General features: G+C 44.3%; 1 long non-coding RNA gene across 1 annotated transcript in view; it reads right to left on the minus strand.

The window, feature by feature from the left end:
- LOC137344790 (uncharacterized) overlaps positions 1-25,097 on the minus strand; it is a 69,149-nt gene that overhangs the window by 27,616 nt on the left and 16,436 nt on the right. Inside the window, exon 2 of the long non-coding RNA XR_010968462.1 lies at positions 14,368-14,506. This is a non-coding gene — a long non-coding RNA (uncharacterized lncRNA). The remainder of the gene's footprint in view (positions 1-14,367; positions 14,507-25,097) is intronic.

Here is a 25,097-nt window from a genome sequence, read left to right on the forward strand (position 1 = left end):
TTAAGGGAGCAGAGATGAGGACCGTACCAGGGGGAACGATCAGGGTGAGAGAGAGTAATGACTTTAATGGGGACAAGGGCATCAAAGGTGACCTGTAATTACATTTCATCCACCCTTTATTCCTATCACTGATGCATTAAGGACAGGAAAATCCTACCCTTGGAGTATTCAATCAGTGAGATTCAGTTATCATGAAATACTAGGAGATGTCTCAAGAGCATTTGATTTTAATTTTAAAAAATAGTTTATTTTGACTCTTGATCATTGAATATTGTATACAGTTTCTCAGGCAGGGCATGGGGTCAGTGGGCCCTGGAAATTGGTGGTAACTGTCCAGAGGTGCCCACACGGAGGGAGATAGCCTTACAGTTGCCTCCTCTCCCCCTATTCTGTCCCCAATGACTTGCATGTTAAAGGCCCTGGTTTCCACTAAGGGTCTTCATTTCAGGTCTTAGAATCATAGAAAGGTTACAGAGCGGAAGGAGGTCATTCGGCCCATCAATTCCATGCCGGCTCTATGCAAGAGCAATCCAGCTAGTCCCACTCCCCTGCCCTATCCCCGTAGCCTTGCAATTTTTTTCCTTTCAAGTACTTATCCAGTTCCCTTTTGAAGACCATGATTGAATCTGCTCCATCACCCCCTCGGGCAGTGCATTCCAGATCTTAACCACTCGTGTGTAAAAAAGTTTTTCCTCATGTCACCTTTTGGTTCTTTTGTCAATCAACTTAAATCTAAGTCCTCTGGTTCTTGGCCCTTCCACCAGTGGGAGCAGTTTCTCTCTATCTACTCTGTCTAGACCCTTCATGATTTTGAATACCTCTGTCAAATCTCCTCGCAACTGTCGCTGTTCCAAGGAGAACAACCCGGCTTCTCCAGTCTATCCACATAACTAAAGTCCCTCATCCCTGGAATCATTCTAGTAAATCTCTTCTGCACCCTCTCTAAGGCCTTTACATCTTTCCTAAAGTGCGGTGCCCAGAACTGGACACAATACTCCAGCTGTGGCTGCACCAGTGTTTTATAAAGGTTCATCATGACTTCCTTGCTTTTGTACTCTATGCCTCTATTTATAAAGCCCAGCATCCCATATGCTTTTTTAACCACTTTCTCAACCTGTCCTGCCACCTTTGACGATTTGTGTACATATACCGCAGGTCTCTCTGTTCCTGTACCCGTTTTAGAATTGTGCCCTTTAGTTTATATTGCCTCTCCTCATTCTTCCTACCGAAATGTATCACTTCGCATTTTTCCGTATTAAACTTCATCTGCCACGTGTCCGCCCATGCCACCAGCCTGTCGATATCCTCTCGAAGTCTATCACCATCCTCCTCACTGTTCACTACACTTCCAAGTTTTTTCTATGGGACACTTTGTCCATCGCTGAATCTTCTACTGCTGCAGCAGTGCCCCTCCTGCAGCACTGTCAGAGTTTCCCCCTTTATATGGCAGGCTCCCTCTTGATGGCGGGAATCTCAGCAGGAGCCTACCGTTTGAACCCTGGGAAATGAGTCGAGATGAGGGTGGAAGGACCAGAACTCCTGCCCCACCAGGACTCCACCCGAAGAGTAGGTTCCTCCCTTAATTTTTTCTCCCCCTGAATCGGATTCTGTGCCGCATCAGAGGTGCCTGCAGTTATACACTATTGGTTATAAAGAAATGGTCCACATAAAATTTGTAAATTCCCGTCCATCAGCTCAGCTCAGCAGCAATGATGGGGTCCAGCAACGACGAAGGGATCAACTCATGCAGCTCTTTCTAGTGGTTCCAAGCACACACCCCGGAACTTGCCTCATGCTAAACCTAGTGAGAGTAGCCAAGAAGTAATGGTCGAACACTTGGCGAATTGCAGGCCTCTGAAAGTAAAACCGAAGAAAGTGATTCTATTCACCTATAAAATATTAAAACAACAGTGTCTAAAAATAAAAATTTGTGTATTACCTTATTACGTCATCAAAACACATTGTGCAATTAATACAGCAGCCATTGTGCAGCATTCCACAAGCAGTAATGAGATAAACAGCCAGTCAATGGGGTGAATTTCTGCAGGTGCTCTCCTGATCGACCAACGTAACCGGCAGAAGATCCCTGAAAACCCTGGAGAAATTCTGTTTGTTCCATTTCTCCAGAATTTTCAGTGGATCTACTGCTAGAGATATGGCAGACAATTGGGAGAACCCCTGAGGAAATTGATCCCATTCTGGTTTTGGTTGGGGGACAACTGTTGGCCAGGGCACCAATTTTCTAATAAAACTGTTGGACTGTAACCTGGTGTTGTAAGATTCCTTACATTTGTCCACCCCAGTCCATCACCAGCATCTCCACATCATGAAAAAAACAGGTGAGGCCTCTGTTTCAACTGAAGGACAGTCCCTCTGACAATGCAACATTCCCTCACTACCACAATGGAGTGCCAGCCAAAATTGTGTGTTCAAAACTTGGTGGAGCTCGAAGGCATGACCATCCTGATCATTCAGAGATGAGACTGTTACTAACTGAGGCAGGCTGACTGAACAGTGCAACAGCACTGTGACATTTATGCATACACTGAGTTTATTTTAAAATAACAACAACTTGCATTTATATAGCACCTTTAACATAGTGTACATCCCAAGGCACTTCACAGGAGCGTTACCAAACAAAATTTGACACCGAGCTATGTAAGGCCATATTAGGACAGGTGTTGGTCAAAGAGGTAGGTTTTAAGGAGCGTCATAAAGGAGGAAAGAGAGGTAGAGAGGAGGAGAAGTTTAGGGATGGAATTCCAGAGGACCTAGGTAGCTGAAGGCATAGCCGCCAATGGTGGAGTGATGAAAATCAGTAAATACATGGTCAGAGTGGGTTGATCTAAAAAAAAGGCTCAAAGTGTACAGGTTTATCTTCAATTGATGTGGCATCCATTCCAGAAAAAAGGCACCGTCATAACTACTGACTACTTCCCACAGCTTGATTTTACACGCTACACCTACTTTCATACTGCTCTGGCGTCTGTGAGCTGACTCTCGGCATTTATGCCCTGTAGCCTATTTTTCATAGCTCAACGCCAGACTTATAAGGGGAAATTGTAACTCCCATTTCTTTTGGAATGTAGTTAAACTTCGATTCATCTACTTGAATATTTCCTCAGAAAAATATTCCTGAGGACATTGTTGAGTTCTTTGATGAAGTAACGGAGAGGGTTGATGAGGATAGTGCGGTTGATGTGTATATGAACTTTCGAAAGGCATTTGATAAAGTACCACATAATAGACTTGTTAGCAAAATTAAAGTCCATGGGATTAAAGGGACAGTGGCAGCATGGATACAAAATTGGTTCAGGGACAGAAAGCAGAGAGTAGTGGTGAATGGTTGTGTTCCCCAGAGGTCAGTATTAGGACCACTGCTCTTTTCGATATATATTAATGACCTGGACTTGGGTATAATTTAAAAGTTTGCAGATGAAACAAAACTCGGAAATGTGGTAAACAATGCGAAAGATAGTAACAGGCTTCAGGAGGAGATAGATAGACTGGTGAAATGGGCAGACACATGGCAGATGAAATTTAACGCAGAGAACTGTGAAGTGATACATTTTGTCAGGAAGAATGAGGAGAGGCAATATAATCTAAATGGTACAATTTTAAAGGGGGTGCAGGAACAGAGAGACCTGAGGGTGTATGTACACAAATCTTTGAAGGTGGCAGGTCAAGTTGAGAAGGCTGTTAAAAACACATATGGGATCCTGGGCTTTATTAATAGAGGCATAGAGTGCAAAAGCAAGGAAGTTATGCTAAACCTTTATAAAACACTGATTAGGCCTCAGCTGGAGCATTGTGTTCAATTCTGGGCACCACACTTTAGGAAGGATGTTAAGGCCTTAGAGAGGGTGCAAAAGAGATTTACTAGAATGGTGCCAGGGATGAGGGACATCGATTTTGTAGAGAGGCCGGAGAAACTGGGGTTGTTCTTATTAGAGCAGAGAAGGTTAAGAGGAGATTTGATAGAGGTGTTCAAAATCATGAAGGGTTTTGATAGAGTAAATAAGGAGAAACTGTTTCCAGTGGCAGAAAGGTCGGTAACCAGAGGACACAGATTTAAGTTGATTGGCAAAAGAACCAGAGGTGACATGAGGAAGCATTTTTTTACGCAGCGAGTTATTATAATCTGGAATGCAGTGCCTGAAAGGGTGGTGGAAGAAGATTCAGTAATAACTTTCAAAGGGGAATTGGATAAATACTTGAAGGGAAAATAAATTTACAGGGCTATGGGGAAAGAGCAGGCGAGTGGGACTAATTGGAAAGCTTTATCAAACAGCCAGCACAGGCACGATAGGCCAAATGGCCTCCTTCTACTGGATTCTACAGTGATACTGAAATGATTGTATTATCAGGGGCTGTGGAGATGAGTTCATTATGTATTGCTATGTGTTTGCTCTTAGCATCTGCTGTTACTGAAATTATTCCTATGGACAGTTCCTAATAGATTTGGACACTAACAGTAATTCATGAATGGTATTGGAATGATAACTTTTTATTTTACAAGTGAAAGGACTGGCTAATAGAATATTTCCTTTCTGTGGCTCCCGGCAGTTATTGTTGTGCTGCCGCTGGGAAACATGCTGGAGGGAGAATGTAATATTTTCCCTCTCGCACTTCAGAGTCTCGTCTAAATATTTACACCCTCTATGGTCCATGGGGAAAACATATTGTTATGGAATGCCCAGGTGAAACATGAACATGCATTCAAAATATTTTGAACTGTACATTTGGAAAGCCATGAATGGTTGCCAGATAACATGCCTTGTTCCTCTGTCGTACACCACCAAGCTTACAGTGAAATGCTGTTAATGTTCATTGCAAGGAAACATTCCAAAAAGAAGCAAAATGTGACCAGTACGTACCTTACCTTCCCTCTTGGCTCGTACTGTCCATTTTGAAGATAAGAGCAGCATCCAAATAATAAACCTTTGATTTACTGAAAACTAGCTACGGTGGCGTAGAACTCTAACTTGTATGGTTACAAAGATTGAAATAGAAATGGAATAAGCAGAGGTGCATATTTCAATCTTTGTAACCATACAAGTTAGAGTCAGCGAGAGTTCCCTTAGATTGGAAGGTAGCCCATGTAGTTCCGATTTTCAAAAAAGGGGACAAATCCGATCCAGAGAACTACAGGCCCATCAGTCTGATATCCATCATTGGGAAAATGCTTGAAGGGATCCTAAGAGATGATGACTGTGAAAGAGAAGGGGCCATTAGAGATAGTCAACACAGTTTCCGGAAAAGAAGGTCGTGTCTTACAAATTTGATTGAGTTTTTGGAAGAAGTTACTAGGTTAGTGGATGAGGGTAATCCGATTGACATTGTCTACCTGGACTTTCAGAAACCTTTTGATAAGTTACCTAAAGGTTCCTTCACAAGAATTACGTCTTATTGAAACATACAAGATTCTGAGGGGACTTGGTAGGGTAGATGCTGAGAGGATGTTACCTCTCATAGGGGAATCAAAAACTAGGGGGCATAGTCTCAGAATAAGGGGTCGCCTGTTTAAGACAGAAATGAGGAGGAATTTCTTCTCCCAGAGGGTCGTGAATCTTTGGAATTCTTTACCCCAAAAAGCTGTGGAGGCTGAGTCATTGAATACATTCAAGGCTGAGTTAGAAAAATTTTTGATCAGCAAGGGAGTCGAAGGATATGGGGAAAAGGCGGGAAAGTGGAGTTGAGGTAAAAATCAGATCAGCCATGATCTCGTTGAATGGCGGAGCAGGCTCGAGGGGCCGTACGGCCTACTCCTGCTCCTGTCTCTTATGGTCTTATGGTCTAAGATAGAATCTTGTGGTATCAGTGGGAATTTGAAACACTGGATTAGGAATTGGCTCCAATCCCGCTGCCAAAAAGTTATAATCAACGGTTGTGATCAGCCTGGAGACATGTTACTAGTGGAGTCCCCCAGCGATCGCTGTTAGGCCTGCTAGTGTTCGCTAGTTTTATTAATGACCTGGTCAGTGGTGCTGGGGATACGGTAAGTATGTTTGTAGATGATACTAAAAATTTGTACGAGGGTTAAGGCAGTAGAGGAGTACAATCTAATGCAATGAGATTTAGATGAGCTTGGGGAATGGGCCAAACAATGACAAATGGTAATTAACCTAGACAAATGCAGTGTCATGCCTGTAGGTAGGACCAACACAGGATACATTTATTATTTACAGGGAACGATACTGAAAGCAGTTGAGAGTGAAAAGAATCTAGGTGTTATATTGTGCACAGATCACTGAAGGTTCACGACCAATGCAGAGAAGCTATAGCCAAAGCAAACAGGGTATTGGGTTGTATTAATAGAATCATTCAGTACAAATCAAAGCACACCATTCTGTTGTTATACAGACCATTGGTTCTTCCGCACCTGAAGTACTGCACACAGTTTTGATCCCCTCACATGGTGGGTAATATAGTGGCCGTTGAAAAAGTTCAGAGGAGAGCTACTTAAGGTAAAGTAACTAAGCTACCTTAGTTTAAAGTACCTTAATTACTTTACCTTAAACTAAGGTAGCTTAAAGTACCATAGTTACTAAGATAGGCTTAAAGAGCTGGGTCTATTTAGAGCAGCATAGACTTAGAGGTGACCTGAAAGAGATATATAAAATAATGAAAGGCTTGGATTGCTTGCCTACTGATAGATTATTCTAGTTTGACAGATTGCGGAGGAGCAGGGGACATGTATTTAAACCACACAAAAGTAGGAATAGGCTAGATGTTAGGCGGTTTTGAAATCAAAAAGATCAAACTGCAATTGGAGCTTTAAAAATTGTCTGCATCATCAGTTTGTGAAGTTTATATTGAAAATGTTTAAATGAATTTCTTGCTCAGTTATGGCCTTCTTTGTACTTGTAATGATATACTGAAGCAATCAAACATTGAGACCTTCAATTTCCACATGAGGGAGAACATAATTATCTTGTAGCTTTTAAACAGTCTGCTTAATGGGCCTGTGGACAGATTGCTGCTCAGTTAATTAAAGTGCCACTGTGTGCAACGCAGTATACTGTTTAAAGGGACAATGATAATTGGTAGGGTGGGTGCTTATTCTCTGGTGGAGCTAGTGAGCAACAGTGAACGACTTGGTGTAACAATTATAGATAGCTTTTTGGCAATCAAAGGTATTAAGGGATATGGGCCAAAGGCGGGTATATGGAGTTAGATCACAGATCAGCCATGATCTTATCAAATGGCGGAGCAGGCACGAGGGGCTGAATGGCCTACTCCTGTTCCTATGTTCCTATGTTCCTAATTGGAGCGAAATCCGTGTTGAAGAGATACTCTGCCAAAGGTTTTAGCTGCACCATTATTGAATTAACTCTGGTTCGGCAGGTGAGCTCATTCCTCAACCTGTTTGTTTTAATTTCCCCCAGTGGAAAACTGCCACAAATTTCTCAGAAAGATAATTAACAAAGCTTTAACGAGCAACCACAGATTTTTTTTTAAATGTCATTACTAATTTTGTTGCTCTCCTTTGAGTGGACAAAATAGGGAGTAGCTCATAAAAGGAAAAACTTGGAGGTTTCAGCTTATCGCTAGGTTTTCAAACCCACTATTAAAGAAGATGCTAACACTGAATGAGACATCGATTAATATGAAATCTGTGTCTGGGATTATTTTGATGCAATGATTGCAAGCAATAATATAGATATTAATTAAATTGCTTAGCCAATGTTGCATTTGCAATGGAATATCGCCATTTCATCAGTCTGATAAATGTTAAACCATGATGCAACAGCTCATAAGATTCCTTATACTGTGAATACATTGCTGTAGAGAGTGTATTCCTGAAACCAGATTCCACATGGTGGTGCAAAACGTTTCCGGAGCTCGCAATGGAAGGCTGATTTGGATATTGGTGCCCGGATCCTTCTGAGTGGGCACATGGCTGCAACTGGATCAAAGGTGAGAACTTTATCATGGATGTCCTTGCGAGGAATCCTGATAAGGACCTTGGCATGTTCTTCATCATGTTGCTCACCGTCATAACCTTGAAAGGTTCAGTTTGAGATCTGGGCCAGAGGAGGGATGAAAATTCATATGCTCAATGTGCTCAAGGTGCATAGGTTTAGGATTAGATGAAGTAGGGTGGGAGGAGCCTTAACCAGTTGAGCCAAATGGCCTGTTTCTGTGCTGTTAACTCTATGTAAGGCCATTAGTCATGAGTATTGATTATTTGTGCTAACAGCCTTACCCTGCTTCAGTGATCACTCCATCACAGAAGCATAAGGATTCCTTGCAAAGGGACGATCTGGCTTTTTCCATCTACTACAGGTGTGGATTTCTCAACAGCTTGGCTCAGAGACCTTCAGATTTGATGATGGGTTTCTGCATATGTCAGACATCTAGCTGGCCAAATACTGGACAACATACCTTTTGTCTTAGGGTGTGGTATAAACTCCCTCAACACCTGCTAATATATTAAATGTATTTTTGTTTCAGGTGTAGGGAGCAAGTGTAATGTAAGAAATAGTCCAGAGAGTAATGGTCTGGTAGAATCTGAACTTTAAACCCTCTAGGACCAATTGTAACCATTTGGGCTTCACTAACCTAGCACATTGGAAAAGAATCTGGCATGTAGTACACTTGATCGCACATAGTGCCCCAGACAGAGCTGCCTCAGTCTTTAATTTACCAACTGCAACACTGTCCTAAACAGGAAAAGTGTCTGCTGTGTTTGCAATGGGGGAACACCGAAGGTCTTAGTAATGTGTACGTTAAAGCTGTAAATCAAGCCCGACCACCTATAATCCGGTTAGTTTAGTAAAATTATCAACAAGTTTCGCAAGATATCTACTGTGTAACTTTTTGAAAAGAATTGAAAGAAAAAGACATACTATTTTAGCACAACCTCATTTACCAGCCAATGAACTGTGAGTAACTTTGAGTTAGTACATTAAGGGGAGAAAAATCTCTTAGAAACCTTGTTGAATGACAGGAAATCTACACAGATAGTAACATTTCATTTTCCTACGATTTTTCTTGTCAGTCAGTAATCCATTGAAGAACAATTTGTCCGTAAAATCCCAAGGACTTTTCGAGCCAACACTGTCTGTCTGCCGAGCCAGACAATTTATAAAAGCATTACATTGTACTAAACTGGATACAAAGACAAATCATGGTATACATAAATGTTAGACCGGTATGTGTTTCTGTTGTAAACAGATTCCTTAGATGTCTGCCAAGATTAAAATTACATTGCACACACTATCATGAAGGAAGTGGCCATTTTGATGTTGAAACTTTTTATAACACAGTATGGCTGGGTTCAAATTTCACAGCAACCTGGTACCCACCCTTGTCACTTCAGGGTATTCTTTGGGTTCCTACATTAAAAAAAATAAATGCCCAGTTACCTACCTGTGCTGATGAAAGGCTTTGGAAGGGGTACAGCACAGATTCACCATAATGACACCTGGGCTTAAAGGGCTAAATTATGAGGACAGGCTGCATAAACTTGGCTTGGATTCCCTTGAGTTTAGATGGTTGAGGGGTGATCTAATCAAAGTGTTTAACATGATAAAGGGATTCAATAGAGTAGATACAGAGAAACTATTTCCTCTGTTGGGGGAACCCAGAACAAGAGAGCATGATCTTAAAATTGGAGCTAGGCCATTTAGAAGTAAAATCAGGAGACATTTTTTGTGCGTAGAGTAGTGGAAATCTGGAACTCACTCTCCCAAAAGCCTGTGGGTGAATTGACATTTTCAAAACTGAATTGCTTCGGTTTTTGTTAGGTAACGGTATCAAGGGATATGGATTTGAGGTACAGATCAGCCATGATCTAACTCAATGGCGGAGCAGGCTCGAGGGACAGAATGGCCTACTTCTGGGTTCAAATTTCACAGCAACCTGGTACCCACCCTTGTCACTTCAGGGTACCAAATATTCTTTGGGTTCCTACATTAAAAAAAATAAATGCCCAGTTACCTACCTGTGCTGATGAAAGGCTTTGGAAGGGGTACAGCACAGATTCACCATAATGACACCTGGGCTTAAAGGGTTAAATTATGAGGCCAGGCTGCATAAACCTGGCTTGGATTCCCTTGAGTTTAGATGGTTGAGGGGTGATCTAATCAAAGTGTTTAAAATGATATGTTCCAAAGTGTTCCAAATATTATGTTTCAGGCTTTTTTTGGTGTTTAAAGAAAGAACTTGCATTTATAAAGTGCCTTTCATGTCTTCAGGATATCCTAAAGCACATCACAACCAAAGAAGTGTAGTTACTGTTGTAATGTAGGGAAATGTGGCAGCCAATTTGCACACAGCAAGGTCCCACAAACAGCAAATAACAACAATGCTTGTATTTATATAGCGCCTTTAACACGGTAAAACATCCCAAGGCAGTTAACATGAGCGTTATCAAACAAAATTTGACACCGAGCCACATAAGGAGATATTAAGATAAGCGTCCAAAAGCTTGGTCAAAGAAATAGGTTTTAAGGAGAGTCTGAAAGGAGGAGAGAGAGGTAGAGAGACAGAGAGGTTCAGGGAGGGAATTCCAGAGCTTAGGGCCTAGGCAGCTGAAATCATGGCATCCAACGGTGAAGAGATTAAAATCGGGGCTGCGCAAGAGGCCAGAATTGGAGGAGCGCAGAGATCGCGGAGGGTTGTAGGACTAGAGGAGGTCACAGAGATAGGGAGGGTCGAGGCCATGAAGGGATTTGAAAACCAATCAACTAAATGACCAGATAATCTGTTTTTGTTGTGTTGATTGAGGGCTAGGACCCTGTGAGAACTCCCCCGTTACGGAAGACACAGTTGATCCTGAATTGAAAATGTAATTCTGCCAAGTATCTTAGAAATAAAAATTACTGTAAAGAACATAAGAACATTAGAAATAGGAGCAGGAGTAGGCCATATGGCCCCTTGAGCCTGCTCCGCCATTCAATAAGATCATGGCTGACCTTCGACCTCAACTCCACTTTCTTGCCTGATCCCCATATCCCTTGATTCCCTTAGAGTCCAAAAATCTATCGATCTCAGTTTTGAATATCATATCTCCTAGTTCATATCTCTAACCTTGAATCTAATTTCAACGTAGCTCAGTTAGAGGCACTCTTAGGGTAAATTTCCCTGGTCCTACGCCTGGGCATAGTGGGACAATTGGGTGCAGTGGACACTGGAAAATTATCGGTGAAAAGGGGCGGGAAGGCATATCCTTAAAGGTGCCCGTATGATTTGCCTGTGCTTGGTGTACCCAGGTGATCCTTTGCACCCTGACACAGGACCAGGAGATTCGACCCTCTTGTCACTTGAGGACTTGAAGCACATAATCTAAGCTGATGCTCCAATGCAGTACTGAGGAAGTGCTGTATTGTCAGACACGTTGGACCTGAACTTCTGCAAGATTCTCTTAATCTCCTGTAGTACGGAACCCCATGAGGAACAGCATAAATGGTCATTTTTTTAGCCATTTCTCCGGGGTTCCGCCGATGTCCTGCCGGAGTAGCCTCACAGAAATTCCAGGCGGCTGTCTTTCGGATGAGACGTTAAGGCGAGGCTTGTTTAGGTGAACGTGAAATATCCCGGACGAATATTTGAAGAACAGCCGGAAGTTTTCCTGGTGTCCTTGCCAAGATTCAACTAACACCACCAAAACAAGTTAACTGGTGCAACATTCATCTCATTGCTGTTGGTAAGAGTTTTCTTTGTGCAAACCAATCGCACTTCAAAAGTAATTTGTCTAAAATCTTTTGAGGCATTTCTCAGCGCTGTGATAAAGTGCTATCCCAATGCAAATCTTTCTTTAACTAGCTATGTACATAATGGATGGGGGTCAAAGAAAAAACAGCCCGGTTCTCTAAGGGATAACTGGTGAAAACGGTACAGTTATCAGCAATGAGGATCAGGAATGGATGAAGTGTTGAATGAATTATTCACATTATTAGTAACACATGAATGCTGTAGCTAAAATTGGATCCAGTCATTTTAAGAACATAAGAAATAGGAGCAGGAGTAGGCCATACGGCCCGTCGAGCCTGCTCCGCCATTCAATCAGATCATTGCTGATCTTCAACCTCTTATCCACTTTCCCGCCCTATCCCCATATCCCTTGATTCCCTTAGTGTCTAAAATCTATCGATCTCAGTCTTGAATATATTCAATGACTGAGTATCCACAGCCCTCTGGGATAGAGAATTCCAAAGATTTACAACCCTCTGAGTGAAGAAATTTTCTTCCTCTCAGTCCTAAATGGCCGACCCCTTAACTTGAGAATATGACCCCTAGTTCTAGACTCTCCATGGAAACAGCCTCTCAGCATCCTCGAAGAATTTTATATGTTTCAATGAGATCACCTCTCATTCTTCTAAACTCCATAGAATATAGGCCCATTCTGCTCAATCTCTCCTCATAGGATAACCCTCTCATCCCAGGAATCAATCTAGTGAACCTTCGTTGTACCCCTTCTAAGGCAAGTATATCCTTCCTTAGGTAAGGAGATCAAAACTGTGCACAGTATTCCATGTATGGTCTCACCAGATAATTGCAGCAAGACTTCCTTACTCTTATACTCCAAATCCCTTGCAATAAAGGCTAACATATCATTTGCCTTCCTAATTATTTGCTGTACCTGCATGTTAACTTTCTGTGATTCGAGTACAAGGACACCCAAATCCCTCTAAACACCAACATTTCTTAGTCTCTCACCTTTTAAAAAATATTCTGCTTTTCTATTCTTCCTAACAAAGTGGATAATTTCACATTTCCCCACATTATACTCCATCTGCTACCTTCTCGCCCACTCGCTTAACCTGTCTATATCCCCTTGCAGCCCCTTTGCGTCCTCCTCACAGCTTACTTTCCCACCTAGCTTTGTATTGTCAGCAAACTTGGATACATTGCACTCAGTCCCCTCATCTAAGTCATTGATATACATTGTAAACACCTAAGATCCTTTCTCACTACTGTCTTTATCTCATCCTTTATTATCAGGGCTAGCCCCTTCCTTTTCCGTTTTGCCCATTTTTCTAAAAGTCAAGTACGGGTCATTTTCGGGTTTAAGGAGTGTCTTAAAGGAGGAGAGGTAGAGAGATGGAGAGGTTAGAGAGGGAATTCCAGAGCTGAGGGCCTAGGCAGCTGAAGGCACAGATGCCAATGGTGGAGCGATTAAAATCGGGGATGCGCAAGAGGCCAGAATTGGAGAGCGCAGAGATCTCGGAGGGTTGTAGGGCTGGAGGAGGTTACAGAGATAGGGAGAGATGAGGCCATGGAGGGATTGAAAACAAGGAGGAGAATTTTAACACGATGGGCCGAAGGGCCTCTATCCGTGCTGTATAACTCTAAGTGTTCCTGGATCGGGAGCCAATGTAGGTCAGCGAGCACAGGGGTGATGGGTGAACGGGACTTGGTGCGAGTTAGGATACAGGCAGCAGAGATTTAGATGAGCTCAAGTTAATGGAGGGTGAAAGATGGGAGGCCAGCCAGGAGAGCATTGGAAAAGCCAAGTCTAGAGGTAACAAAGTAAAAGGATGACTTATTAGGGTGAATTACAAAATCCTGCATTCCCAGTAGGGAAGCTGTGACAAAGGGAGCATGGGTCAGAGATGCGGCCACAACACCGCTGCCTAATTCACCGGTCTGCACGCTCTGCAAGCATGGCTCCTTGATGGGAGTCCAGGGTGGCAGCTTTAGTGCAATTAGATTTAATATTTAATATATTTAGCAGTCCACCAGAAATAGCCAGTAACTGGAGGTGGGTGAGAAGTTAAATTCTGAAGTGTATTTTTCAGTTAGTCTATAATTAAGGCATAAGGCTAAAAATTAGAATATACGTTTGTAGAGTAATGTGTAATATAATAATATAACACCTTGACATAGGTAAAGAGCATCGTAGTTCAGTTCGTATAGGGAGTTACAGTGAGAGAGAGAGAGAGAGACAATATGTGTAGTCCAACAAGAGAGACTAACTGGATTCTGCTGAATATACAGAACAGCCTGCTTGAGCAAGAGTAGAAATGAAAGCAGAATTAAAAGCAACTGGATAGATGTAACTAAAACTAATTATAGATAAGTAGAATGCTCAGCTCACGTGGAACTTGTATCACACGACTATGATAGAGTAAGGGTTAATGTACTACCATAAACGGACAGGCCCAGGCCTGACAGGAAAATGCATAAATGTGTTCAGCAGAGTAATGGATGGGAAATATGATACAGAGACCTGGAGATAAGGGAACTGGATAGAACCAGTGTGGGTCAGTCCTAAACAAAGGAATAGCACATGGAGCTCAGGTTATACCATATCATGACACTAAAGTGAGTGTCATATAGTTAAAGTATAAACGTCTAATGCAACTTATACTTGGTGTTGCTCAAGACTGCGAACTGCCTGGTAAGGTATAAACTTACGATCACAGTGTAAAAATGAGTAGGTTGAGAGAGCTGTCCTTGAGGAAGGTGGTCTCATTCTACGATTCGGGAAGGGTTTGAAGCAGACGAGTCTTAGAATCCTCGGATCACGGGAAGTACGAGAGGAGCCACTGAATATCTGTAGGGCAATCAAAGAAATTCAGTGCACAAATATGCCATGAACCTTACCAGGAGATCTTAATCAGAGAGACTCCCCTCTTAGAAGAATCATAGAATCATAGAAGTTACAACATGGAAACAGGCCCTTCGGCCCAACATGTCCATGTCGCCCAGTTTATACCACTAAGCTAGTCCCAATTGCCTGCACTTGGCCCATATCCCTCTATACCCATCTTACCCATGTAACTGTCCAAATGCTTTTTAAAAGACAAAATTGTACCCGCCTCTACTACTGCCTCTGGCAGCTCGTTCCAGACACTCACCACCCTTTGAGTGAAAAAATTGCCCCTCTGGCATGAGTAAGTTTGTACTATGCAAATCTTTATGACAATTGTAAACAATTTTACAACACCAAGTTATAGTCCAACAAATTTATTTTAAATTCCACAAGCTTCCTCCTTCCTCAGGTGAATGGTGTGGAAATGTCCTTCGCATTTGAAAATCACAGAACAATGCCTGGTGATTACTGCCCGTTGCCAAGGCAATCACAGTGAGCAGACAGAGAGGTGTCACCTAAAAGGCCACCGAATATACAAACCCCCAAAAAAAAGAGAGAGAGAGAGAAGGAAGACAGTCAATGACCTGTTATATTAAAAACAGATAACATTTGTTCGCTGGTGGGGTTACGTGTAGTGTGACATGAACCCAAGATCCCGGTTGAGGCCGTCCTCATGGGTGCAGAACTTGGCTATCAATTTCTGCTCGATGATTTTGCGTTGTCGTGTGTCTCGAAGGCCGCCTTGGAGTATGCTTACCCGAAGGTCGGTGGCTGAATGTCCATGACTGCTGAAGTGTTCCCCGACAGGGAGAGAACCCTCCTGTTTGGCGATTGTTGTGCGGTGTCCGTTCATCCGTTGTCGCAGCGTCTGCATCGTCTCGCCAATGACGTTACAGAGCTATCCTTGGAACAGGCTTTGTAATGTAGGTGAAATGTATTGACAGTTTGGACTATTGTTTCTTCGTTCTTTAATTTGTTTATTGAAGATTAAGGGTTCTCAGCTAAGTTTACCTTCTGAATCTCTGCGGATGCTTATTGTACTGTAAGTAGAGGTCTATATATCCAATGGTGTACATAGGCACAGAGGAACATAGGAACAGGAGTAGGCCATTCAGCCCCTCGAGCCCCTGTTTTGAAGATTATGGTTAATCTGTATCTTAATTCTATTTACCTGCCTTGGTTCCTTAATCCTTAATACTCTTGCCTAACAATCTCAGTTTTGAAATTTTCAATTGACCGAGTCTCAACAGCTTTTTGGGAGAGAGAGTTCCAGATTTCCACTACCCTTTGTGTGAAGAAGTGCTTCTTACTGTCTCTGTTCTTGAGAGTGCCCATTCATTTCCTTATTATGGTGATTCCTACACTTTTGCTTTGAAGTAGGACCTCAAAGGTAGTAATCTCAGGATTGCTACCAGTGCCACGGGCTAGTCAGAGTAGGAATGACAGGATAGCTAGGATGAATACATGGCTTGAGAGATGGTGCAAGAGGGAGGGATTCAAATTCCTGGGCCATTGGAACCGGTTCAAGGGGAGGTGGAACCAGTACAAATTGGACGGCCTGCGTCTGGGCAGGACTGGAACCAATGTCCTAGGGGGAGTGTTTGCTAGTGCTGTTGGGGAGGGTCTAAACTAATGTGGCAGGGGGATGGGAACCGATGCAGGAAGTCAGTGGGAAATAAAGTGGTAACAGAAACAAAAGGCAGTAAGGGAGAGTGTACAGAACATGACCGGACAGATGGTCTGAGAAAGCAGGGCAAAGACCAAGGGAAGTCTAGATTAAACTGCATTTATTTCAATGCAAGAAGTCTGATGGGCAAGGCAGATGAACTCAGGGCATGGATGGGTACATGGGACTGGGATGTTATAGCTATTACTGAAACATGGCTAAGGGAGGGGCAGGACTGGCAGCTCAATGTTCCAGGGTACAGATGCTATAGGAAAGATAGAGCAGGAGGTAAGAGAGGAGGGGGAGTTGCGTTCTTGATTAGGGAGAACATCACGGCAGTAGTGAGAGGGGATATATCCGAGGGTTCGCCTACTGAGTCTATATGGGTAGAACTGAAAAATAAGAAGGGAGAGATCACTTTGATAGGATTGTACTACAGACCCCCAAATAGTCAATGGGAAATTGAGGAGCAAATATGTAAGGAGATTACAGACAGCTGCAAGAAAAATAGGGTGGTAATAGTAGGGGACTTTAACTTTCCCAACATTGACTGGGACAGCCATTGCATTAGGGGCTTGGATGGAGAGAAATTTGTTGCGTGTATTCAGGAGGAATTTCTCATTCAGTATGTGGATGGCCCGACTAGAGAGGGGGCAAAACTTGACCTCCTCTTGGGAAATAAGGAAGGGCAGGTGACAGAAGTGTTAGTGAGGGATCACTTTGGGACCAGTGATCATAATTCCATTAGTTTTAAGATAGCTATGAAGAATGATAGGTCTGGCCCAAAAGTTAAAATTCTAAATTGGGGAAAGGCCAATTTTGATGGTATTAGACAGGAACTTTCAGAAGTTGATTGGGAGAGTCTGTTGGCAGGCAAAGGGACGTCTGGTAAGTGGGAGGCTTTCAAAAGTGTGTAAACCAGGGTTCAGGATAAGCACATTCCTTATAAAGTGAAGGGCAAGGCTGGTAGAAGTAGGGAACCTTGGATGACTCGGGAGATTGAGGCCCTAGTCAAAAAGAAGAAGGAGGCATATGACATGCATAGGCAGCTGGAATCAAGTGGATCCCTTGAAGAGTATAGAGATTGCCGGAGTAGAGTTAAGAGAGAAATCAGGAGGGCAAAAAGGGGACATGAGATTGCTTTGGCAAATAAGGCAAAGGAGAATCCAAAGAGCTTCTACAAATACATAAAGGGCAAAAGAGTAACTAGGGAGAGAGTAGGGCCTCTTAAGGATCAACAAGGTCATCTATGTGCGGAACCACAAGAGATGGGTGAGATCCTGAATGAATATTTCACATCGGTATTTACGGTTGAGAAAGGCATGGATGTTAGGGAACTTGGGGAAATAAATAGTGATGTCTTGAGGAGTGTACATATTACAGAGAGGGAGGTGCTGGAAGTCTTAACGCGCATCAAGGTAGATAAATCTCTGGGACCTGATGAAATGTATCCCAGGACATTATGGGAGGTTAGGGAGGAAATTGCGGGTCCCCTAGCAGAGATATTTGAATCATCCACCGCTACAGGTGAGGTGCCTGAAGATTGGAGGGTAGCAAATGTTGTGCCTTTGTTTAAGAAGGGCGGCAGGGAAAAGCCTGGGAACTACAGACCGGTGAGCCTGACATCTGTAGTGCGTAAGTTGTTAGAGGGTATTCTGAGGGACAGGGTCTACAGGCATTTGGAGAGGCAGGGACTAGTTAGGAACAGTCAGCATGGTTTTGTGAGAGGAAAATCATGTCTCACGAATTTGATTGAGTTTTTTGAAGGGGTAACCAAGAAGATAGATGAAGGCTGTGCAGTAGACGTGGTCTACATGGACTTCAGCAAAGCCTTTGACAAGGTACCGCATGGTAGGTTGTTACATAAGGTTAAATCTCATGGGATCCAAGGTGAGGTAGCCAATTGGATACAAAATTGGATTGACGACAGAAGACAGAGGCTGGTTGTAGAGGGTTGTTTTTCAAACTGGATGCCTGTGTCCAGCGGTGTGCCTCAGGGATCGGTGCTGGGTCCGCTGTTATTTGTTATTTATATTAATGATTTGGATGAGAATTTAGGAGGCATGGTTAGTAAGTTTGCAGATGACACCAAGATTGGTGGCATTGTGGACAGTGAAGAAGGTTATCTAGGATTGCAACGGGATCTTGATAAATTGGGCCAGTGGGCCGATGAATGGCAGATGGAGTTTAATTTAGATAAATGTGAGGTGATGCATTTTGGTAGATCGAATCGGGCCAGGACCTACTCCGTTAATGGTAGGGCGTTGGGGAGAGTTATAGAACAAAGAGATCTAGGAGTACAGGTTCATAGCTCCTTGAAAGTGGAGTCACAGGTGGATAGGGTGGTGAAGAAGGCATTCGGCATGCTTGGTTTCATTGGTCAGAACATTGAATGCAGGAGTTGGGATGTCTTGTTGAAGTTGTACAGGGCATTGGTGAGGCCACACTTGGAATACTGTGTACAGTTCTGGTCACCCTATTATAGAAAGGATATTATTAAACTAGAAAGAGTGCAGAAAAGATTTACTAGGATGCTACCGGGACTTGATGGTTTGACTTATAGGGAGAGGGTAGATGGACTGGGACTTTTTTCCCTGGAGAGTAGGAGGTTAAGGGGTGATCTTATAGAAGTCTATAAAATAATGAGGGGCATAGATAAGGTAGATAGTCAAAATCTTTTCCCAAAGGTAGGGGAGTCTATAACGAGGGGGCATAGATTTAAGGTGAGAGGGGAGAGATACAAAAGGGTCCAGAGGGGCAATTTTTTCACTCAAAGGGTGGTGAGTGTCTGGAACGAGCTGCCAGAGGCAGTAGTAGAGGCCGGTACAATTTTGTCTTTTAAAAAGCATTTGGACAGTTACATGGGTAAGATGGGTATAGAGGGATATGGGCCAAGTGCAGGCAATTGGGACTAGCTTAGTGGTATAAACTGGGCGACATGGACATGTTGGGCCGAAGGGCCTGTTTCCATGTTGTAACTTCTATGATTCTATGATTCTATAAGTAAAAATACAGACACAAGCAATTCAAAGCGAATGGGAGCGATTCCAAAAAAAATCCTTGCATGTACGTACTCTTTCTTGTTGCTGTGGGTTAATTTACAGGATGTGAAAAGATAAAGAATTGATTTTTAAAAATTCTGCTAACTCTGGTTATCTTCCAGAATACACCGCAACATTCTCTGCTGTGTTCTCCAATCAGGAAGATTCGAGTTTGTAGAAGGAGTAAAGTTAATTTCCTGTGATGTCCTAATTTGATAATTGTTATGTGAGGAAAAAACATCACCTCACCAGCCTTTCAGGATTGGTATCTCCTCAACATTTCAACATCTTTAAAAATCTATGACATTTTTTCCAAACTGAGTTGGATATTCTGAGATGCTCTTGTTTTCTTGAATATTATGAGACAGTTGGATATATAATAAAGCAACATTTTCAAAATGAAATGCAATATTGCACACATCAAAACCCGTTACAGCGTTTTCTGTAAGTTCCCAGTTCTTGCACACGTTAAGTACCAGCTTGCCTCAGTGGTGTCGCACTTGTCTCTGAATCATCCATTAAGAGAGAAAGAATTTACATTGATACAATGCTTTTCACATCTTCAGGATTTCCCAAATCGTTTCACATCAGTGAAGTGCTTTTGAAGTATAGTCACTGTTATGTGGACAAATGCAGTTTTCAATGTGTGCACAGCAAGGTCCCACAGACAGCAATAAGCTAAAAGACTAGCAAATCTGTTTTTGGTGGTGTCGGTTGAGGGATAAATGTTGACAAAGACACCAGCAAAGCTCTACTGCTCTTCTTCGAACAGTGCCATGGGATCTTATAAGTCCACCTGAACAGGCAGTTTGACATCTCATATAAATGAAAGCACCTCTGACAGTGCAGCCCTTCCTCCGTACTGCATGGAGTTTCAGCCTAGACTTTATGCTCAAGTACCTGGAGTGAGGCTATGGACAGCTTTTAAGCAAATACAGAGCCAGGGAAAAGGAGGCAAGGAAAGAACAGAAGTCTGTGATAGGGTGGAGGGCAGGAGTGATTAAATGACAAAAGAGATGATGGTGCAAGGCAAAAGGAGGTGATAATGGGACAAGCAGAGAAACGCATTATGGGTCCAGAGGAGGTGTAAATGGTTACTGAATGTCCAAGAGAAAAAGGGAGTGGTGATTAAGATCTAAAGTTGAACTCAATTGCCTGGACTTCGAGGGTCAGATTATTGGTGGGTTTGACACCATAAATGGCCCATGGGCTACAGGTTGGACATCCCAGTACTACAGGAACCTGTTTCAGACTGGTCACTAATAGAGTATGATGCACGGCCTACAGATCCAAGTTACACCGCTGGCTGCATGTTGCACTATGTGTTGTGACAAAGGATCTCGGTCTCTATGTACAGGCACAGCTCCAGTGTCTCGATGCTTCATTCGAGAATATGGGTGGGAGCAAAGGCTCATTCCAATAATTATAAACATTAAGGCCAGGATTTACACCAGGAGCCGGGAAAGGGGCGGTGGGGGGTTGAATCGCAGACAGGAAACCCGGAAGTACGGGTAACTGATACCTGATTGACAGGGTGGCCTCAGTTGGACGGGAGCAGAGAGAGGAAGTGGACGTCCTCAGGTAAGTGTTCAGTTAAGTCTTAGATTGCATGGAAGGGGGGGGAATGGGTGGGCACAGGGGCGTGGGTGGGCGTGGGGGTCACGGAGGGATCAGTCATCGGGGTGGGGGGTGGTCAGTCATCAGAGGTCAGTCACGAGGAGTCAGTCATGGAGGGTCAGTCATTGGGATGGGGGTGCGGGAGGTCAGTCATCGGAGGTCAGTCACCAGGAGGTCAATCGTGGGGGGAGGGATTGGGGGTCACGGGGAGGTGGGATTGGGGGTCATGGTGCGGGGGGGGGGGCGATAGGTTGTCAGTCACCGAAGAATCAGTCACTGAGGAGCGGGGGATCAGGATCGGGGGTCATCACGGGGTTCCGCAATCGTGGGGGATGTCTGCAATCGTTAAGGGGTCCACAATCGTTGGGGGGGTCCACGATTGTTGGGGGGGGCATTGCAATCATTGGGGGGGGATCCGCGATCATTGGGGGGGGGGGGGGGGGGCATCGCTGCAGTTAGACTTGTTGGGCCTCGGGGAAGCACTCCTGCCCTCCGGGCCCACAAGCTGTGCCAGAAAGGCACTTAGCTGCAGTTTCAGGCCTTCTCGCCTCCTCTCATGCTGCGTGATGGAGAAGGCCCAGGAATCCCGGCCCCCAGAGGTTGAAATCGCAAAACCTTTCAAAATGGAAGCCCACAGCCTCTTTGAAAGGTTTTAGTGACCAACCCACCTCTGAGAGCGGATTGGTTGCCAGCCCCTCGTCCTGCCCTGGTGAAAACCAGAAATGGGCAGGTTGGGGGCAGGTCTGAAATTGTTGCAATTCTCAATGCTCCCCCACCTCCAACCCACCCATTTTTCCCAGTTAAAATCCTGACCTAAAAATCTATTTAAAAAGTTCCTAGGTATTGCAGTGAAACAGCAGAGTATTTTTTTAAATGTGCCCTCACACCAAACGCTGTACGCAAGAATTTAGAATTGTACACGTGTTATAAATATTGTCATTTGCGTCCACTTGTGTGCTGATTGCTAAGGAGATCCTGGCGTGAGGCAGAGCTAATGCCCCCTGCTTTATTAATGAATATTTAGTTTATCTTAGGATGTTCTTGTTTAGCAGCACACTGCACCAAGTATGAGCTGTTCGTGTTAGAACTGGGTCTTCCTGTGGTGTGCAGCAATCCCCCATGCTGTGTAGAGCAGAGTAACTACTCCCCCTCCCTCAGGAAGCAAGGAGGTACCAGTAACCTGGTTCCAGGGAAAATCAGCTCAACGGGTGAGGCAGTGGGCTTGTTCCATTGGCTTTGAGGGAAGGGCTACTTGCAGCGAGAGAAACCCTTGCTGGGGTGGAGCATAAACATTAATAAATCCAGTAAAGGAATTCAGGAGAAACCTCTTCACCCAGAGAGTGGTTAGAATGTGGAATTTGCTACCACAAGGAGTGGTTGAGGTGAATAGCCTAGATGCCTTTAAGGGGAAGAAGGGAGAAAGGAATAGAAGGATATGTTAATAAGGTTAGATAAAATAGGGAGGGAGGATGCTCATGTGGAGCATAAACATCAGCATGGACAGTTGGGCCGAATGGCCTGTTTCTGTGCTGTAAAATCTATGCAATTCTATGTGAAAACCTATCTTGTGGGTTTTTTTTTAGTCTAAACAAATTTATTAATCAAAGCTCATTTACTCGGGTGATATGAATATCACAATAATACTTAATCAGGACTCACAGTCACCTGTTTTAACCTGGGATAATATCTTCCATCAGCAACCTGTTTGCCAGTGACGTTGGGGAACTCCCTGGATTAAGATTCAAGTTCCTTTGGGTGGTCCCACTGCCAGCAATGTTGGGGGACTCTCAGACTGTGCAGGATGTGAACCCTGCTAAAGTCATGAGGTCGGAAAATCTGCCGATCTTTCTCCCACAGGCCAGTCAGTGGGTCAGCCTGCTAACTGGGGCTTCCGTCACCATCCCTGGGTATGTCCTGTCCCACCAGCAGGACAGACCGACCAGAGGTGGCGGTACAGTGATATACAGTCAGGAGGGAGTGGCCCTGGGAGTCCTCAACATTGACTCCGGACCCCATGAAATCTCATGGCATCAAGTCAAACACGGGCAAGGAAACCTCCTGCTGATTACCACCTACCGTCCTCCCTCAACTGATGAATCAGTCCTCCTCCATGTTGAGTACCACTTGAAGGAAGCACTGAGGGTAGCAAGGGCACAGAATGTACTCTGGGTGGGGATTTCAATGTCCATCACCAAGAGCGGCTCGGTAGCACCACGACTGATGGAGCTGGCCGAGTCCTGAAGGACATAACTGCCAGACTGGGCCTGCGGCAGGTGGTGAGCGTACCAACACGAGGGAAAAAGCTACTTGACCTCATCCTCACCAATCTACCTGTCGCAGATGACAGTATTTGTTGGAGTGACCACCGCACAGTCCTCGTGGAGACGAAGTCCCGTCTTCGCACTGAGGACACCATCCAACGTGTTGTGTGGCACTACCACCATGCTAAATGGGATAGATTCAGAACAGATCTAGCAGCTCAAAACTGGGCATCCATGAGGTGCTGTGGGCCATCAGCAGCAGCAGAATTGTATTCCAGTACAATCTGTAACCTCATGGCCCGGCATATTCCTCACTCTACCATTACCAAAAAGCCAGGGGATCAACTCTGGTTCAATGAGGAGTGTAGAAGAGCATGCCAGGAGCAGCACCAGGTGTACCGAAAAATGAGGTGCCAACCTGGTGAAGCTACAACTCAGGACTACATGCATGCTAAACAGCGGAATCAACATGCTATAGACAGAGCTAAGCTATTCCACAACCAACGGATCAGATCAAAGCTCTGCAGTCCTGCCACATCCAGTCGTGAGTAGTGGTGGAAAATTAAACAACTAACGAGAGGAGGAGGCTCTGTAAACATCCCCATCCTCAATGATGGCGGAGTCCAGCACGTGAGTGCAAAAGACAAGGCTGAAGCATTTGCAACCATCTTCAGCCAGAAGTGCCGAGTGGATGATCCATCTCGGCCTCCTCCCGATATCCCCACCATCACAGAAGCCAGTCTTCAGCCAATTCGATTCACTCCACGTGATATCAAGAAATGGCTGAGTGCACTGGATACAGCAAAGACTATGGGTCCCGACAACATCCTGCCTGTAGTGCTGAAGACTTGTGCTCCACAACTAGCCGTGCCTCTAGCCAAACTGTTCCAGTACAGCTACAACACTGGCATCTCCCCGACAATGTGGAAAATTGCCCAGGTGTGTCCTGTCCACAAAAAGCAGGACAAATCAAATCCGGCCAATTACTGCCCCATCAGTCTACTCTCAATCATCAGGAAAGTGATGGAAGGTGTCGTCAACAGTGCTATCAAGCAGCACTTACTCACCAATAACGCACTCACCGATGCTCAGTTTGGGTTCTGCCAGGACCACTTGTCTCCAGGCCTCATTACAGCCTTGGTCCAAACATGGACAAAAGAGCTGAATTCCAGAGGTGAGGGGAGAGTGACTGCCCTTGACATCAAGGCAGCATTTGACTGAGTGTGGCACCAAGGAGCCCTAGTAAAATTGAAGTCAATGGGAATCAGGGGGAAAACTCTCCAGTGGCTGGAGTCATACCTTGCACAAAAGAAGATGGTAGTGGTTGTTGGAGGCTAATCATCTCAGCCCCAGGACATTGCTGCAGGAGTTCCTCAGGGCAGTATCCTAGGCCAAACCATCTTCAGCTGCTTCATCAATGACCTTCCCTCCATCAGAAGGTCAGAAATGGGGATGTTCACTGACGATTGCACAGTGTTCAGTTCCATTCGCAACCCCTCAGATAATAAAGCAGTCCGTGCCCGCATGCAGCAAGACCTGGACAACATCCAGGCTTGGGCTGATAAGTGGCAAGTAACATTCGCGCCAGAAACGTGCCAGGCAAAGACCATCTCCAACAAGAGAGTGTCTAACCACCTCCCCTTGACATTCAATGGCATTACCATCGCCAAATTCCCCACCATCAACATCCTGGGATCACCATTGACCAGAAACTTAACTGAATCAGCCACATAAATACTGTGGCTACAAGAGCAGGTCAGAGGCTGGGTGTTCTGCGGCGAGTGACTCACCTCCTGACTCCCCAAAGCCTTTCCACCATCTACAAGGCACAAGTCAGGAGTGTGATGGAATACTCTCCACTTGCCTGGATGAGTGCAGCTCCAACAACACTCAAGAAGCTCGACACCATCCAGGACAAAGCAGCCCGCTTGATTGGCACCCCATCCACCACCTTAAACATTGACTCC

The sequence above is a fragment of the Heptranchias perlo genome, chromosome 2 (genome assembly GCF_035084215.1).
Source record: "Heptranchias perlo isolate sHepPer1 chromosome 2, sHepPer1.hap1, whole genome shotgun sequence".
Taxonomy (NCBI): Eukaryota; Metazoa; Chordata; class Chondrichthyes; order Hexanchiformes; family Hexanchidae; genus Heptranchias; species Heptranchias perlo.